Source organism: Oratosquilla oratoria, chromosome 11 (assembly GCF_046742065.1).
Source record: "Oratosquilla oratoria isolate Oo_2021 chromosome 11, ASM4674206v1, whole genome shotgun sequence".
In the NCBI taxonomy this organism is placed as follows: domain Eukaryota; kingdom Metazoa; phylum Arthropoda; class Malacostraca; order Stomatopoda; family Squillidae; genus Oratosquilla; species Oratosquilla oratoria.
The window spans coordinates 7,234,644-7,254,811 of record NC_134787.1 but is presented as its reverse complement, the minus strand read 5'-3'; the positions used below and the strand labels follow the sequence as shown (position 1 = coordinate 7,254,811).

At 40.2% G+C, this 20,168-nt stretch overlaps 1 protein-coding gene across 1 annotated transcript in view; it reads right to left on the bottom strand.

The window, feature by feature from the left end:
* LOC143029943 (uncharacterized) overlaps positions 1-20,168 on the bottom strand; it is a 213,802-nt gene that overhangs the window by 101,763 nt on the left and 91,871 nt on the right. The window lies entirely within an intron of this gene.

Here is a 20,168-nt window from a genome sequence, read left to right as displayed (position 1 = left end):
GGAATACTGAACGTTTTCGTCTATTAAGACATTTTCAAAGTACCTTGAAAATGTCTTAATAGACGAAAACGTTCAGTATTCCGATCATTAATTTCCTCGTGGTTACTAGCAAAAAAAATTATATATATATACATATATATATATGTATATATATATGCATACTGACAGTCCATAAAGTCATCCTTGTTGGTCGGTTTGCTGTATACAGAAAATTTGATAGTGTCGTCCATTCGGCGAATTACTGTGTCCAGAAAAGGTAATTTCTTGTCAGTCTCCATTTTACTGTCAATTCTATGCTGCTGTCTACACTGTTGAGTCTTCGGAGTCTGTCATCTATCGGTTAGGTTAGGTAAGGTTAGGTTAGGTTAAGTTAGGTTAGGTTAGGTAAGGTTAGGTTAGGTTATCTGGTATGACGATCAGTATGTTATCCACATACCAGAACCAGGAACTTCCTCTTCCCATAATTCGCTTGAAGTGATCTGCTTCCAAGCATTCCATAACTAGTGACGCCATAACCGCTGATAAAGGAAACCCCATAGCCAAGCCTCTAATTTGACGAGTTTCCAGTTAACAAACATGATTACCTAAAGTTAGTGTCATTATGTGTCAACTTTGGTGCTTTCACATTTGAAAACCAAGAATTCAAACAAATTAGAGGCTTAGCCATGGAAAGAGGGTCAATTGTGAGTGCAGTTGTTTCAGAGGGATAAGCTTGTTAAGTGTAATTGGGAAGGCTTATGGGAGGGTCTGAACTGAGAGGATTATGAGAGGAACAGAGGAAGTAATTGGTGAGGAACAGTGTCGGTTTAGGACAGGTAGGGTTTGTGTAGATCAGATATTTGTGGTAAAACAGATATGTGAGAAAGCTATGGGAAAAGGTAAGGATGTATTTTGGGCTTTTATGGAACTGGAAAAGGCTTATGACAGGGTAGACAGGAAGGCACTGTGGGAGGTATTGTAGATATATGGGCTAAGAGGAAAGCTGTTAAGAGCAGTCAAGAGTTTTTATGAGAGTGGTACAGCTTGTGTTAGGATTAGAAATGAAGAGAGTGGATGGTTTGAGGTAAAGTTGGGACTTCGTCAGGGATGTGTCATATCGCCCTGGCTGTTCAATTTATACATGGATGGTATGGTGCGAGAGATACATGCAAAGGTAATGGGGTGGGAGTTGGAGATGGTTAAAGAAAATGGAGAAAAGTGGGAGATAAGCCAGTTGTTGTTTGCTGACGACACTGCACTTGTGGCGGGATCAGACGAGGGATTATGGAAGTTAGTAACAGTGTTTGGGAAGGTGTGCTAATGAAGAAAATTGAAGATAAATGTGGGTAAAAGTAAGGTGATGAGATGCACAAGGGAAGAGGGTGGCAGCAAACTGGAAGTGAGTATTAAGGGAGAGATTGGAGGAAGTGGATAGTTTTTGATACTTGGGTGCGAATGTGGCAGGAAAGGGAGGAGAGAGGGTGGAGGTAGAATGTAGATTAAGAGAAGCGAGTACACTCCTTGGAGGATTAAAAGGTGTAATGAGAAATTGATATTTGGGAATGGATGCTAAGAGGAGACTGTATGACTGTATGACCTCTGTCATTTCTTTCACCTACTCCAAACTTCCCAATGTACGTCTCATCTCCCATCTTATTCCCTACTTTAGCATTAAAGTCTCCTATTACCAAAGTGTACTTACTCTTTTCTTGATCCATTACTTGACTTAAATCATCATAGAAGGACTCAATTTCCTCGTCTGAACTTTGCGAAGTTGGTGCATAAACCTGAACTATTTTTAGAGTGTACCTTTTACACAGCCTAATCACAATCCAAGCTACCCTGTCCGATAAACTATTGAATTTGATTACGTTACCAGCAACCTCTCGGTTGATCAAGAATCCTACTCCACTAGATCTTTCTTTGTCCTTACCTTTATAGTAGAACAGGTGGTGACCATCTTGTAATTGTATCAGCTTTTCTTCCGTTCTTCGGACTTCGCTCAGTCCTACGATGTCCCACTTGATGTTGTCTAGCTCTTCCAACTCTCCAGTCTGTGGTCTTCTGAGAGACTTCTTACGTTGTAAGTATAGATCTTCATTTTCTTCATGTTGTTTAATGTCCAAGACTTAGATCTGCTTGGACAGTGCTTACTCACATTCGGTGGCACACTGCCCGTAAGCACACTAGGCAATGCGGTTAGACCCTTAGGAGACGATGATCCAACAGGAACGCCCGGTTTTTTTTTTTATTGTGCTATTCATATTCATGTTGGCTATGAAGGGGGGTTGGCAGTAATCTCACCTCCTTGCCAACTGGTTTCTGGTGAAATATTTCTCTGGTGTCACCTTATTTATCATATTCGGTGAAGCCCTATATCTATAGGGTGCCCAATGGTCCACGCCGTCATTATGACGGTACCCCATATATCTATGAGGAATTTCCCTGTTTGCCATCAGGGACGTGTCAGTTAGCAGTGGGTCCTGCGACTGTGTGTTTGAGCTGCTCTTTGTCTGACCTTTCCTACAAAACCTTTTCGATATGGGTGACCCTGCAGAGATTTCCTCTGCCTATCCACCACGTCAAGGTATCAACTCTCGGATAGGATATATATATATATTAATGATAGAGGTCTATTGTGCAATGTAGACTTTTTCCGAGATGTGTAGTTTCTTGTTGTTGTTGCATTGTTTAAATATCTAAATATAAACACACACACACAAACACATATACACAGACACACACACACACACATACACACACACACACATACACACATATATATACATACATACATATATATATATATCATATATATATATATATATGTGTGTGTGTGTGTGTGTGTGTGTGTGTGTGTGTGTGTGTGTGTGTGTGTGTGTGTGTGTGTGTGTGTGTGTGTGTGTGTGTGTGTGTGTGTGTGTGTGTGTGTGTGTGTGTGTGTGTGTGTGTGCGTGTATGTGTGTGTATGCGCGCGCGCGCGTGTATGTGTGTGCGTGTGCGTGTGCGTGTGTGTGTGTGTGTGTGTGTGTGTGTGTGTGTGTGTGTGTGTGTGTCTGTGTGTGTCTGTATATATGTGTTTGTGTGTGTGTGTTTATATTTAGATATTAAACAATGCAACAACAAGAAATAACATATCTCGGAAAAAGTCTACATTGCACAATAGACCCCTATCATTAATATACAGACTGACACAGTTAGTACTTTGCAACTACACAGCGAAGCTGCGTGACTACAACGACCAAACGTCCGGCTACAGTAAACTAATGTCCAGCTACATCCCGCTGATACGAAGCCTTCACCTTCGTCCAGTACGAGGGGTGATCAAAAAGTAATGACAGTGATACCATATATTTTCACGGTACAGAGGTAAATCCAAATAGTGGCCTACATTCCTTCAAAGTACTCCCCTCCTGCCTCTATGCAACGTTCCATCCTCTTTCGCCACTTCATGAAGCACTCACGGTACTCAGAACCCGATATACCTCGTAGCTCTGAATTGACTGCTCGCGCCAGATCTTGGATGCGATGAAACAGCTTCCCTGCGATCGCACCCTTGATCTTTGGAAACAACCAAAAATCACAGGGAGCAAGGTCAGGCGAGTAGGGTGGGTGGGGGAGAAGTGTGATCCCCTGTTGCTCCAGGAACTGCACAGTGAGGCGAGCTTTGTGGGGGGCAGCATTGTCATGGTGCAGCAAAAGGCGCGATCGGCGACGGGTTGGTGCAGTCTTGGCCTGATATTCCAGGACTCGAGGAAGGACGTGATCAGTGTAGTACTGGGCTGTGATAGTACACTGTTGAGGCATTACATCCACACACATTGGTCCTTGTGAATTGAAGATGGTGAAAAGGCGCTTCCTGCTGCGAAATCCTTCCTTCAGAATCTGAGGTCGAGGTTCTTCATCACTCAACCACACCATGTTAGACTGCTTGTCTCTGGTGGTGAAGAAAGAAATCCAACACTCATCTCCGGTAGCTACATCTGAGAACCGTTTCGGACCATTTGGCTCGAATTCAGCCAGCCATAGACGACAAATCCGCACCCGTTCGCTCTTCTGCTCTTCCGTAAGCAAATGAGGTATCCATCGAGCACACTTCTTCCTCAGCCCTAAGTGTTCATGCACGATGTCATGTGCGCTCCCATAACTGACACCGAGCTCCAAGGATAAGAATCGAAGAGTAACAGTTGGATCTTCGTCAATGATGGCCCGCGCACGGACCGTCGTTGCTTCGGTCACGGATGTCCGAGGGCGGCCAGGACGATGATCATCTTCTAGCTGCAATTTTCCGGCTGCGAAAGCTCGAATCCAGCGGAAAACAGTTTCCAGTGATGGAGTAGACTCGGGAAAAACTTGCAACAATTCCTCTCTGATCTCCGTTGCTTTTTTCCCGAGTTTCCACCTTGTGAAGGTGTAGAATCTGCAGCCTTCTTTCGAAAAATCCATGTTTCCGGTTAGAGAGGCAAACCAACAATGACGCAATCGCACAGCGCAACGATAAAATGTAAGCTAGACAAACAGCGACAAGCTCAAACATGTAACAACAGGCAACACTTGCTCCCCGCCCCCCCAACACTTATAGTCTCTCAGCTACGAGTCCGACTGTCATTACTTTCTGATCACCCCTGGTACCTGACGCTTAACTAAAACCTACATCTCCTAGTACCTTGATTTACTCATATTGAAACACTGCCCAATAAGTTTATTGTTACTTACCTGAAGGTGGTTGCATGATTCCACCAAAAATAATTATTTTCAATTTGTGTAATGCGTTTGACCTCCCTTGAAGATACAAAACATTCGGAAAATTGAGAAAATCACTTTGAAGATAGTGGATATAGAATTAGCTCTGGTCGTCAATCGAACATATCTACAAGAGAACTTACCGCCCATATATATATATATATATATATATATATATATATATATATATATATATATATATGTATATATATATATATATATATATAATATATTTTACATATATATATACATATATCTATTATATACATACATATACACAGACATGAAAAAATTGAATAGACACCAAGAAGAATTAATTTCTACTCTTATTTAATGCTCAATGTAATTCAAACTTACCTAATATATATATATATATATATATATATATATATATATATATATATGTGTGTGTGTGTGTGTGTGTGTGTGTGTGTGTGTGTGTGTGTGTGTGTGTGTGTGTGTGTGTGTGTGTTTCAGATTGCATACAAGATTAATCAAGCATGCCACGAACCAAAGGAGCAGTAAACCTATCTGAATTTCAGCGAGGTCGTATTGTTGGTCAACATGAAGGTGGACTTAGTCAACGCAAAATATCTGAAAATCTGTCAATATTCCTTTCTACTGTTAATAGGGTGATCGTACAATTCACCATAGAGGGCAAGAAGGGCACAAAACCTTATTTAAATCGTCCCGGACCCTCAGAAAGAACCTTGCGTATTGTCAAAAGAAATGTCGAAGAGGATCCACGTTGCAAGGCCTCTGACATAGCAACATAAGCTGATGTCATTCCCACAACAGCTTTCAGGTATTTCCACAAGCTGGGTTACTATTGCAGAGCTGCAAGAAGAAAACCACTCCTTCGTCCAGCCAATATTAAGTGCAGAAACGATTGGGCTGTTGAGATGGTTGAGAGACCTGTGGACTTTTAGAGCACTGTCATTTTTCTGATGGGTCACGATTCGCATTATTTTCTGACAGTGGAAGTGCGTGGGTCTGGAGACTCTGTATTCAAGAGTTTGACCTCAAAAGACTGCAGCCAACAGTGAAACATATGGACATTTCAAAAATAGTGTGGGGTGCAATTTAGAGTGATGGTCGATCAGAGCTTGTGGAGTGTCAAGGAAACATCAATTCAGGCAGATATGTTTCTATATTAAAGAAAGGACTATTTCCAATATTCTCCAGTGATAGAATGAGTAAAAATGTCTTCCTGTTTATGGAAGATGGAGCTCCTAGTTACACTGCTCAAGTAACACAAAATTGGTTGCTTTTGATGTTAATGACTAGAGCTTTGTCTCTAATATGAACGGCTTCGAGCAATTGTAGCCTCCTAGGGTCATCACTCGTTCCAATAATTTTGGTGGAATTAATCAATTGATTAATTCCACCAAAATTATTGGAACGAGTTATGACCCTAGGAGGCTACAATTGCTCGAAGCCTTTCATATTAGAGACAAAGCTCCAGTCATTAACATCCAAAGCAATTTGATCTCCACTATCTCATTGTATAAAGACAAAAATTCCCACTCCTCCCTCCCTCCACCCACCTCTCTTCCTTGTCTCCCCCTCCTCCCCTTCCACCTCCACCCACCTCTCTTCCTTGTCTCCCCCTCCTCCCCTTCCGCCTCCCCCCTTCCTCCTCCTCCTCTCCCCCCCACGGTGACCACACCCGCCTAACCCCCCAACCCCCTTACCCCGTGACCTCTGAAATCCCATTGTCAGATCACCTGACCATAGGCTTATTTATATCTGTCATCCCCGACTTGTCATTTTTCTCTCCTCTCCCTTTAAATGGAAGTCTTCTTGTAACATTGTCATCGCACTTATTTGCATTTATATTGTATCCCTCATATTATACTAGTATTGTTCTTGCACACAATTGTCACCATTACTGTATTTATGTAACTTTTGTAATTTTGTTACCATTACTGTAATTATGTAATTTCTTTTATTTCAGTTTACTCTTGAAAATGTCTTCATTAAGACGAAACATTGGCAAATCTCTAATCAGGAAAACCGAGAATACGAGGAAAAAACTGAATAACTACAACAATGCTGTGGTTTTTAACTCCACGCGTATTACTGAGAGCCTGCTCCCCTCTTTTACATATATATATATATATATATATATGATATATAAATATACACATATATATACATATATACATATACATATATATACACATATATATACATATATATACACACTATATACATATATATTCAAATATATATATACATATATACATATATATATACACATATATATATACATATATATACATATATATTCATATATATATACATATATATACATATATATTCATATATATATACATATATATTCATATATATACATATATATTCATATATATACATATATATTCATATATATTCATATATATTCATATATATGAATATATATGAATATATATTCATATATATTCATATATATTCATATATATTATATATTCATATATATACATATATATTCATATATATACATATATATTCATATATATACATATATATTCATATATATACATATATATTCATATATATACATATATATTCATATATATACATATATATACATATATATTCATATATATATATATATATATATATATATATATAATTATTTCTTCATTTATTTATTTATTTTTGATAACCACGTTTCACTATCGTACCAACCCTACAGTAGGATGATTTTTGTCTGACGTTGTTCAGATTGAATAAAATCTATGTCAACCGAGACATTCGTAACCAATTTCATTACGGAGATGCCTCTTCAGATGAGTAAAATTGCTTGATGCCAACTATAATGAAATGTAAAAAGGGTGTCACTTTGCCAATTTTTTTAAATTTCCGAAATGGGGCAGAAATTGAGTTATAATCTATCAGTCAATTAGTGAATCAATCAACTAGTCAATAGGACAGATAAGCCATCAATCACTCAGTCAGTGGTGATGGACGAAGCGACGGCGTATAGCCCAACCCAGTCGTCTTTTCTATATCCTTGGCCAGCCAGCTCCCAGGTAAATTTATCTCCCATCGTCTTCAATCAGACATGGTTTATCTGACGGATGCCCCTCTTGTATATCATTTTGGCTGTGCCCTCTGCGGGTAAAGGAAAAGAGCCTATGACATTTCGGGGATGCCGAAATTCTGTTTTTAAGCCTATCATATCAGATGCTTAGATTGACGGCTTCACATATTAATGGAATCATGATGTGACTATTAAGTAAAATGAGACATATGTTTACATAGCCTCCATGAGGGTTAGTCTGGAAAGATAAATTTTTCGGGTCCTATATAGAATGTTGTCAGGTTCACGTAGAAAACGATAAAGCACTTGATCCATATGACAACATTCAGTTGAATTTTGCTTTATTATAGATAATATGTGTATCGAGGTAGTGCGTTTAACTTCGAACTCACCTCGCAACTTAATAGACTTAGGATCGATCCCAGCGAGTACGTAACTGTGCATATGCAACAGCTTCTAGAGCAATAGAGCGTCTGCCGTGGTGATCCATATCATTCGTGAAACTAAGTGAAAGATTTCAGATTGGCTTATTGCTGTTCGTGGCCTCTTGGAGATCACCTCAACGTTGAATCACAAGGCATCCACTAACTGTCACTAAGTTATGCTTTGTGGTCCCACTTGTGAAACTCGTGCCTTCTAAAGATCTAATGGTTGAGAAACACTGGCTCATAACTTCGAGCTATAAGTGTTTTTATTTTTTGGAAATAGAATCTTCTTGCGGTGGCCACCGTGAGTATTACGGGAAAACGACACTCATAACCAGATTTAACTGATATATAGCTTCAATATGAGCACAGAAAACATGTTAGTAAAGGGACAGGAACACCATCACTGAATAACCAGGCAATGTATTGTTGTATTGTTTTTACTTTTTGGAAATAGAATCTTCTTGCGGTGGCCACCGTGAGTATTATGGGAAAACGACACTCATAACTAGATTTAACTGATGTATAGCTTCAATATGAGCACAGGATACCATCACTGAATAACCAGGCAATGTACTGTTGTAGTTCAGCAGACAGAGTGAAAATAGACGACGTACAGTTTACTGATATGAACTAGCATTAAGCAACCAGTAAACTACAAGTTTTCCCAACCAAGCGTCAGCAAAGATGCAATTGGCGCCTGGGAATTCATGACTATAGGGATCTGTGTGATTTAAGATTAGAGTTTAGGGTTTAGTTCACAAGTATAGCCTAGTGTGGTCTTCTGGGCGCAGTGAGTAGTAATACGGCACCCATGAACAAACAGGTTACAAACGTTATGTACTATTATTTATTTTCATATGTCCTTACCATGCGTTTGTTTTCACTCGATTTTTGTAGTCTATTATTGTCGTTTCTTCTACAAAGCCAAATGCTTTTTCGTAATATGCAAAAAATAAACTTAAAGTTTGTATTATGTTTTCTTATTATATCTTATTCAGTAATACAGCATCCATAAACAAACAGGTTATAAATGTTATGTACTATTAGTTACTTTCAAATGTCCTTGTGTTTGTTTTCACTCAATTTGTGTAGTCTATCATTGTCGTTTCTTCTACTAAGCCAAATGCCTTTTCGTAATATACAAAAGATAAACGTAAAGTTTGTATTATGTGGTCTTATTCATTAGTTGATTCACTGTCTATGGATGGTCAATTGGGCAGGGCAAGTAGCAAGAAAGAAGGATGGCTGAAGAGACAGGTGTGTTTCTGACTGGGCAAAGATAGATGCCAATCGTAGTAGAGTGAGATCAGGAATAAAATGGGGAAAGGAGATAGAAAAGTTTGCAGGAGTGACATAGCAGAAGTTGGCATACTCAAACGACTCATGGAAGAGGTTCGAAGAGGCTTTTGTTCAGCAGTGGACTGCAAATGGCTGATGACTGATGGATTGATTGATATTCATAGGGGAACGGGATACGAGGCACGCGCACGGAATAAACAATTAAGCGTTTAGCCCCTTTCAATATCGCGGCACTTTAAAAAAAGTTACGAAAACGGCACGCGATTTCATTCTTTACACGAGAGGTGGACGACCTCAATCTGAGGTGTTTTCATTGGTTATATATGAACCCAATCAGTCCGGGATCTAGTTTTTGCTTGAATAAAACATTGTGGCGTTTGATACATATTTAGGGTGACAGCATGGTATGTATTGAACGGATCAGCCTCAAGCTCAAGGGTTGGCCTCGCTTGTGGCGCTGGTTGGCCTGTCCAAAAAGAGCATTTGGAAGATATATTTGGGCTGCAGAACTCATGTTCCCCTTGGTTCTCGGCACGAGTGAGGGGAAATGAGTTTTGGGTGGTCTCCGACGCAGACGCCCAATATATTACAGCTATGAGCATGGAATCTAACTTATTTAGGCCAGTGTAGTTTTCTATTATGTTCTGTATATATCAAAAAGGCAGTTTACCTATTTCGTAATATTTAAACACACACACACGCGCACACACACACACACACACACACACACACACACACACACACACACACACACACACACACACACACACACACACACACACACACACACTCACCAAGGAGAGGGGGTATGTAGCCTTCCAATTCGATATCTTTCTTATTTGTTCACTATATGATTTATTTTCTTATCACATTTTTTCTCCCATTTCTTTCTGACCTACTGCAGTCGAACCTAAATCTTTCTCTTCTGATTTATTTTACTTCGTACGTCTCTCCGCCGTTTCTCTGAAGTCTCTTTATTACCCTCTTTTTCTTTATTATGGAGGATGTTCTTTCTGACTTTATACAACCCGACTATACTTACAACAAAAAATTTCTCTTCCCGTCCACCGCTGTCTCTCCGAAATTACTTTAACTTTGTTTTTAATCGTTGAACCTGGTAGCGATACTAGTTACCTCTGTCACTTCCTATGTTTGATTTCCATTCTCGTGATCTTCATTTGTTTTTATTACCCGTCTTTATCAGAATTTTTCTTCTGATCAGCAATGCATCACTTCCTTTTCAGACATCTGCAGAAGTCAGCTATTCTCTTGAGATCTCTCTTGTCTTTCAACGTTTCTGACATTTATACTCCACTACCTTTTCATTTGTAAGCCAAAGTCAAACAATTCTCTCCATATTCACTCCTGCTTTTTTCCTTTACTTCTTCCCTTTCTCTCCCTATTCCATACCTCCATCTTCTCGCGTCTCTTTCTTATCATTTTGTCTCTACATTTTATCATCGCTACTACCCCATTTCTAAAGTCTTTCCTCGTTTCTTCAGCGCAGCTTCTAATTGCCCTCCTTCCTTACGTCTATCTTCTAATATTCAATTGTGCTTCTATCTTTCCTATGTCTAATTGCTCTTCTTCCTTACTTCTATCTTCTAAATATTCAATTGTGCTTTTACCTTTCCTTCGTCTCCCTACTGCCTTTCTCCCTCTTTTCTCCCTACCCTTCCTTGCTGATATCTCCCTCTCCTTCATAATCTATTTCACTCTTGTCTCACTCTGTCGGAAAATACCCCAGTCTCTTGCTTCTCTATTTCTTAACCATGTGTGACTATACTGGTTTCTCCACCGCAGTGGCATGCCTTATGAATGTTGCCACATGCCCTATAGTAGGTCAGTTTTCCATTAATTAATATCCCCTTCCATCCGGGGTGCGCTTTTCAATTCACTACACCTAGTGGTATGCAAAACAGAATTCATAAAGAAGGCCACGTATATTGAAGAGGATACTCATTTTTTTTTTCATATTCCACTGGTTTTTGCCTATTCTATTCATAACAAAAATCAGTGGGATATGAAAGAAGAGTATATCCCCTTGAATATACCTAGCTTCCTTTATACCGCTGGTCCTTTCAGTCTAGGCTCGTACACCTTCGATCACTATCTGATACATATCTTTTACACCCAGCTGCCAAAGCCCTCACCTTTTAATATATATCCTTGCAGCTTCTCTCACTCTCTGCCTACAGAATTCTCCGTCCGTGTTTCATGAACATTTTCCTCCCCTTTTTATCCTCCAGCCAATAAATTAAACCTGTCTTTTGTTCCAATAACACACGTTTATCCTCGTGTATAACAGTTCCCCAGTCTTTGGTGTACTCTGTTCATTGTAATTCTGTGCTCAAATCCAGATGTCTTTTCCTTTTTCTTTACTCGCCTTCTAAGTCGGAAAGTGATACATCTTTAATCCTCCATTGTCTTCACCTTACACTAATGCATTCTCTCCTCATCTTCTTGACATAGACAGTTGATTTTCTAATTGATTTTTCGGGCTTTCGCATGTTAGCATGTTTTCGCTTTTAACGAGCAAGACTTCTCTCCTTCTATTACCATACTCCTTCATGCAGCAAGAATTCTCTCCCTTACTTCGACTTAACCGAGCCGCTCAATGCCGGCATTCTTGTCTGACCTAGTTTCCCCCTTGCTTGAAGTGAGTGGATTGTGATGTTCTTTTCCTTGTTCGCTTCTAAATGCTCTTCATCTTCTCTCCCGTCCTCTTCTTCCTCCAGTCTAAATTCTCTCTCCTGGCCCACCGGCTACTCACCAGCAGGCAGTTTATAGACCATGATGCGACAATAAAAGGGTCCCTTTCTCTCTGTCTCATTTATATCAAAATATCCATAGCCTTCTCTATTTCCACTTGGTTCCTTAATTAACCTCTCCGTATCCTCTAACTATAAGTGATCTCCAATTCTCTTAAGATTTCCAAACCATTTTTCCAAGTCCTCTTGACCACCCGGAGTCCATTTCATCCACAAGAGTGTTGGACACCGCGCTTTGCGCTTTTTTTTTTTCTGTCCTCTTGATTGCATTTTCGTTTACCTCAAGAACTTGCCCCGCCTTTTATTTTTCTAGGTCTACTTCCTTTCAACATCCTTTTCTCTCTCTCTCTCTCTCTCTCTCTCTCTCTCTCTCTCTCTCTCTCTCTCTCTCTCTCTCTCTCTCTCTCTCTCTCTCTTTAATGACTTCGGCTGTTTCTTCTTATCCTGTCCCCTAATCTATTCCTCTCTCCCGGCTCACCAGAGTTGATCTTCGCGCTACTAATGACATGTTAGCCCGAGTGATGGCTCATCTCCGCCTGTCGCCCATTGTACGCAAACTTCTCACGCCCTCCTCGTTATGCACTTTCATCTCTTGCCACCTCTACCCTGCCTCTTCACTCTCCTCATCCCCAGACTCTTCTCTGTAATCTTGCATCTTCCTCCATCCTCCTCCTCTCCTGTTCTTCCTCGTCCTCCACCCCCTCTTCTCTCTCTTCTTTTGCATTTTCCTCCTCCCTCTCCTCTCCTTTCTTGTTCTGTCTTATCTTTCTCTGTGCACTTCCTTCCTCCTCTTTCTCCTTCCACTCTTCCTGTCCCTCCTTCTCATCTACCTCCTTCTCGTACTCCTCCTTTATCTCCCACTCCTTTTCATTCTTCGTTTTCTCCACCCGAAATCTATATTCTTATTTCCCCTCAAAGAACGGAACCCATACGTTTCATATCGCCTTTCTTGGCACCGCTCTCTTCATTTTTAGATAACTTCGCCGCCTTCTTCAGCCGCACCTCGCTTCTACTCATCAAGTGCCTCGGACTTCCGTGCTTCAGAGCTCCTTCCTCTTCTGCGCCGCCCCACTCGTCTCAGTTTCTTCGTTTTCTCGTCGCATTTCTAACCACTTTTTCGTCTTCTAGTTTCTTCGTTTTCTCGTCGCATTTCTAACCACTTTTTCGTCTTCTAGTTTCTTCGTTTTCTCGTCGCATTTCTAACCACTTTTTCGTCTTCTAGTTTCTTCGTTTTCTCGTCGCATTTCTAACCACTTTTTCGTCTTCTAGTTTCTTCGTTTTCTCGTCGCATTTCTAACCACTTTTTCGTCTTCTAGTTTCTTCGTTTTCTCGTCGCATTTCTAACCACTTTTTCGTCTTCTAGTTTCTTCGTTTTCTCGTTTTATTTCTGACCACTTTTTCGTCTTCTAGTTTCTTCGTTTTCTCGTTGCATTTCTAACCACTTTTTCGTCTTCTATTTTCTTCGTTTTCTCGTCGCATTTCTAACCACTTTTTCGTCTTCTAGTTTCTTCGTTTTCTCGTCGCATTTCTAACCACTTTTTAGTCTTCTAGTTTCTTCGTTTTCTCGTCTCATTTCGTCTTCTAGTTTCTTTTTCTTGTCTCATTTCTAACCACTTTTTCGTCTTCTACTACCCTCTAAAAGTTAATTCTTTTTTCTTCTGATGTCATCGCCTTTCTCCACTATGGGAAGTAGGTCCACCATACTGTTTCTCTACTCTTCACCACTTTTTTTCACCACTTTTTCTTCATTACTCTTTTTTCCTCTCTTCTTCTTCTTCTTCTTCTCACTCTTCTTTTTCTTCTTTTATCCTTAGTCCCTCTTCCGTCTCTTTGGTTTTTCTTTCCATAACCTTCTTATTTCAAGTCGCCCTCTTCAGTGAATAAATATGTAATAAGTAAGAAGTAGTATGAGTGAATGAATCACATGTAACAATGAACTCACGTGTACATGAATAAGCACTGTAGATTGATAAATGCATAAACAAACGAGTAAATAGATAAATGAAAAAATATATATATAGATAAATGAATAAGTGAATAAACGTACTAATAAGTATAAGTTTACAAATATTTATCTAAATCAAGAAGTAATCGGATAAGCTAAGGAACGGGCGCATGGATGAAAAGTGTAGTAATAATTATTACCTCAAATTTCCTTGACTGGAAATACACATTCCCATAGCAGCCAGAGACGGCCATCGGGATCTTCCATAGATTATAAGAAGAACATTTAGACTGAGGTCTGTTTTGTGTTTCTGTGGGCCTGTTTCTTCGTCACTGAGAAGTAGAACGAGGAGAGGAGTGATGGTTGTCATCTTTCTCTCTATATACCAAGATCTTTTTCCCCCTTATGAGTGCATAGAGGGTTTAGGAAGAAATGTCAATGTAATAGTACTGGGAGACCTTAATGCTAGGGTGGGAAATGGTCCAATCGATGGAGTGGTTGGGAAGTGTGGAGTTCCAGGAAAGAATCGTAGTGGAGAGTTGATGGTGGAAATGTGTCTAGAAAGAGAGTTGATGATAGCAAATACAGTGTTTTGGAAGAAAGTCAAGCATAAGTACACATGGGAGAGGGTGGTGGAGGGAAGGGTGGTAGATAGAGCGCTAATGGATTATGTAGTGGTAAATAGGATTATGATAGGAAGAGTTAAGGATGTACATGTGCTAAGGGGAGAGGGTGGGGGAATATCAGATCATTTTTTGGTGGAAGGTAAGCTGAGAGTGGAGGATAGATGGAGAAGGAGGAAAGGGACAAAAGGTAGGGAGGTTCTTAGAGTGAACTCCTTGAATGAAAAGGAAAAGGAGAAGGAGTACGAAAAGAAGCTGAAGGAGGAGTGGGAGGGAGTAAAGGATAGACCAGAGATGGGTGTGGAGGAGGAATGGGGATGGTTCAAGGAGGGAGTCTTAAAGTGTGCAAGGATGGTGTGTGGAACAAGAAGGACAGGGGGAAATAGAAGAAAGGGTAGTGAATGGTGGGATGAGGAAACAAAGAAGGTTGTAGAAGAGAAGAAGCGAGCATTCACAGATTGGTTACAAAAGAGGACAGGGGAGTCATATGAGACGTACAAAGAAAAGAAAAGAGAAGTAAAGCAAAAGGTAAAGGAGGCAAAGAGGAGAGCAGATGTGAAATGGGGTAGGAGTATGACAGAAAATTTTGAAAGTAATAAAAAGATGTTTTGGAAAGAAATTAAGAGAGGAAGAGGAGGCGAATCAAGTAGGGAAGAAAAGGTAAAAGGTACAGATGGAGAGTTGATAATGGAAGAGATGGCAGTGAGGGGAAGATGGGCAGAATATTTTAGGGAGTTGCTGAATGTGAAGGAGGATAGGGAAGGAAAGATAGCTGCAGTGGGAAATGCGAAGAAAATGAGAGTGAGGAGTGAGGAGAATGGAGGAGAAATAAGGAAGGATGAGGTGAAGGCAGCTGTAAAGATGATGAAAGCAGGTAAGGCACCTGGTCTGGATGGATGTCATGCAGAATGTCTGAAAAAGGGAGGTGCAGTGATGGTGGACTGGTTGGTGAGGTTATTTAATGTTTGCTGGAGAGAGGGTAGAGTACCGGAGGACTGGAGTAGTGCCTGTATAGTTCCTCTTTACAAGGGAAAAGGGGACAAGTGTGAATGTAGTAATTTCAGAGGGATTAGCCTGTTGAGTGTAGTAGGGAAGGCTTATGGGAGGATCTTAATTGAGAGGATTAGGAGAGGAACAGAGGGAGTAATTGGTGAGGAACAGTGTGGATTTAGGACGGGTAGAGGTTGTGTAGATCAGATCTTTGTGGTGAGACAGATATGTGAGAAAGCTATAGGAAAGGGGAAGGATGTTTTTTGGGCTTTCATGGATCTGGAAAAGGCTTATGATAGGGTAGACAGAAAGGCACTGTGGGAGGTTATGCAGATTTATGGGATAGGAGGAAAGCTTTTGGGAGCTGTCAAGAGTTTTTATGAGAGTAGTAGAGCATGTGTTAGGATTAGAAATGGAGAGAGTGAGTGGTTTGAAGTAAAGGTGGGACTTCGTCAAGGATGCGTTATGTCGCCCTGGCTGTTCAACTTATACATGGATGGGGTGGTGCGAGAGGTGAATGCTAGGGTAGTGAGTCAGGGATTGGAGATGGTTAAAGAAAATGGAGAAAAGTGGGAGGTGAGACAGCTGTTGTTTGCGGACGACACTGCGCTTGTGGCAGGGTCAGAGGAGGGATTGAGGAAGCTGGTGGCAGAGTTTGGGAGAGTATGTGATAGAAGAAAGCTAAAGATAAATGTGGGTAAAAGTAAGGTGATGAGATGTACAAGGGGTGAAAGTGGCAGTAGACTGGAAGTGAACATTAAGGGAGAGCGACTGGAGGAAGTGGATAGTTTTAGATACTTGGGTGCAAGTGTAGCAGGAAAAGGTGGAGTGAAGATGGAGGTAGAATGTAGATTGAGAGAAGCGAGTAAATGCCTTGGTGGATTAAAGAGTGTAATGAGGAATAGACATTTGGGAATGGATGCGAAGAGGAGACTGTATGAAGGAGTGATTGTGCCAACAGCACTGTATGGGGCAGAAACGTGGAACATAAGAGAAGAAGAGAGAAGGAGTTTGAATGTGTTTGAGATGAGGTGTCTGAGAAGTATGGTGGGGGTTACTAGGCTAGATAGATTGAGAAATGAGGAGGTGAGGAGGAGAACAGGGGTGAAAAAGGATTTGGGAGATAGGGTTGATGAAAGAATATTAGGATGGTTTGGACACATGGAAAGAATGAGTGAAGAAAGACTAGTAAAAGAGGTATGGAAGGCAGATGTGGAAGGAGTGAACATGAGGGGACGTCCTAGGATGAGGTGGATGGATGGGGTGAAGGGGGCTTTGGGGAAGAGGGGAATGTCTGTTGAGGAAGGAAGGGAGAGGACGGAAGACAGAGGTGAGTGGAGAATGGTTGTATATGGATGATGTTGTGACTGCATGAGGAGGAATGGGCGGGGAAGTGGGGGGTGGGGTAGTATGTGTGAGTAAATTTTGACGCAGCCCGAAGGGATTTCTCCCCGTCCTCGCCTTATATGCAAAGGGGGACGGAGAGGGGGGGTCGCCGATTAAATGAAGCGGCCTCGCTGTGGATGTACTGTGTCTTGCGACACTGCTTCTGACCCAGGGCGGTGGGCAGGGTGCAGGGATGACCCGTCATCCAGGAGGTGCTCAGATGAGAGGAAGGGTGGGAGGGGTGTGGAGTGTATTTAGGGATGAAATGGGTGGGAGTGTTTTTATGCCTTTCCCTTTTTGGCTACCTCCCTTGGAAGGGGGAAAAAGCCTTGGTATATGTATGTATGTATAAGGGGGGGGTAGCTAAATCAAAGGCACATACCTATTCCCACCCATTCCACTCCCTTCCACCACCCTCCCCACCCCTCCAATCTCCCATCAACTTTTTATATGTAAGAAAGTGTGTTATAGGAGAGATTTAGAGATTAAATGCCAACCTCTCAAGTTTACACTTTCATGTGGGGGAAATGATTAACAGGTTTTGAAGATGGACGTTGGGAATCCTTTTCTCCGACGTCTATATCGCAGAATCAATAAATAAAAAAGTGAATTAATGAATAAAGAAATGAGAGACATTAGGATACAAGGATTGGTCGCATGATTTTTCTGCTTCGATAGTCCAGCTATCATTGACCAGTTACGTGGATCGCTCTTTTGGCCACATTTGAAATATGCTCTTTCTGTTAAGTCCCCAGACTTCATTTAAGAGGTTGATAGATCGAAAAGAGTACAGCGGGTGAGCCACAAAGCTAATATCGAATACAAGAAAAAAAAAACATGTGAAGATCGCTTAAACATTTGATCCTATTTTCTAAAAGAAAAAAGAAAACAAAGAAAGAAAGAAAAAAGAAGAGAGAGAAATTCAGGAAGAAAAAAAAATTGAAGATTTTAGCAGACTTTAAGATTTTAAATGAAATTGTTCAAATCAAAATTGAAAATATTTTCACGTTAAATACGGCCAGGACGAGAAATTACCGCAAGCTATCAGAACGTCGCCATTGAATAGAATAAGCTTCCATTCAAAAATGTAATACATTCCGAAGTTTTAGAATTTACTTGGATAAACACTGAAGTACTTTACTTTTATATCCGATCTTATTATGAACCTAAAGGCCTTCTGTCGACCTCATTTTAATTCATCGTAACTCATTATGAATATATGAATGAACGAATGAATGAAAGAACGAATGATTTAATGGTTGGATAAATTAATGAATAAATAAATAAATGAAAGAATGAATGAATGAAAAGTGAATCATTGAGTGAATGGATGAGTGAACAAACTGATACGTGGATAAAAGGACATATGAATGATTAATCATTAAATAAATGAATGAATGAGAGAGGGAATGAGCTTATGAAAGCATAAATAACAATTAATAAATAAATGAAAGGGTGAATGGGAATGGGAATGAATTGATATGCGGATAAAAGTATAAGTGAATGACTAGTTATTAAATGAATGAATAATAGGAGGAATGAGTAAGTGTATATATGCACAAGTCAATGAATAATGAATAAGCTTATGAGTGGATAAACACCACCAACAAACGAATGCGTGGAAAAAGTGAACAGACAAATAAACAAGGTGAGTAAAGGAATAAACAGATTAAAGTATGAATGAATAAAAGAATAATGATACATACATACATATACCAAGGCTTTTTCCCCCTTCCAAGGGAGGTAGCCAAAAAGAGAAAGGCATAAAAACACTCCCACCCATTTCATCCCTAAATACACTCCACACCCCTCCCACCCTTCCTCTCATCTGAGCACCTCCTGGATGACGGGTCATCCCTGCACCCTGCCCACCGCCCTTGGTCAGAATAATGATAAATGAGAAGTAAACGAAGAAACAAATAAAGCAATGAATGTGCACAAAATATAGATAAACCAACTGGTGTATAAAAAGGAAGACATCATATCGATCTAATGTTTTTTTGTTTTTTTTTAATCAAATCACTTTCAGCTTTATTAGAAGCGGTCACATCTTCGAGAAGTTTGTATCAATCAATGACCGCTGATCTTAGCAAAGTTGCTTGTATCTGCTTCTCAATTCAATTAACAACCTGATAGCTTAAGCCTACTGGTTTTCGTCGTCTTGGCTATTCTTATTTTGAAAATACTTTCAATATCGATGGTGTCAACTCATTGAAAAACCTCCAAAGTCTTCTCGCGGTCTTTCATTTAGTCTCCACTGTCTAATGGAAACATTATTCATATACTTCAAACGATTTTTACATTACCTTTTGGTTAATCTATTGATTCACCACCGCTTCCTTTCTCATCCATCACTCTCTTGATGTTCATAGGTCACAAGGACGCAGCATGTTCCTAATGTGACCGATCTAATGGCATAGACAGTTGGTGACAACAGTTGAACTTTCGTAATATGTATATATACATACAAAAATTTATACACAAACACATAGGCGCCTACACACACACACACACACACACACACACACACAAACACACACACACACACACACACACACACACACACACACACACACAGGTAGGCACGCGCCCACACACACACACATACACACACACAAAATTTCAGTTTCGCTATACTGCGAGTCGTTACTCCAACTCTCGTGGGTGGGGAGTTGGGTGTATGTGTGTAAGGTCACAGCATTACCCATAGATCGGTCATATATGAACTTTGAGCTCTCTTCCGGGAGGGAAATAGTTGTCGATCACAAATCCAACACGTGATCCAAGACCATGCTGAATCGTACACACACACATACACACACACACACATATATATATATATATATATATATGCATATATGTATGTATACACAGTATATACATATATACATTGAAAGTAAAGTTAATATTTTGAGTATATATGCAGTAGAAAAAATCAGAATGAAGACAGGTACT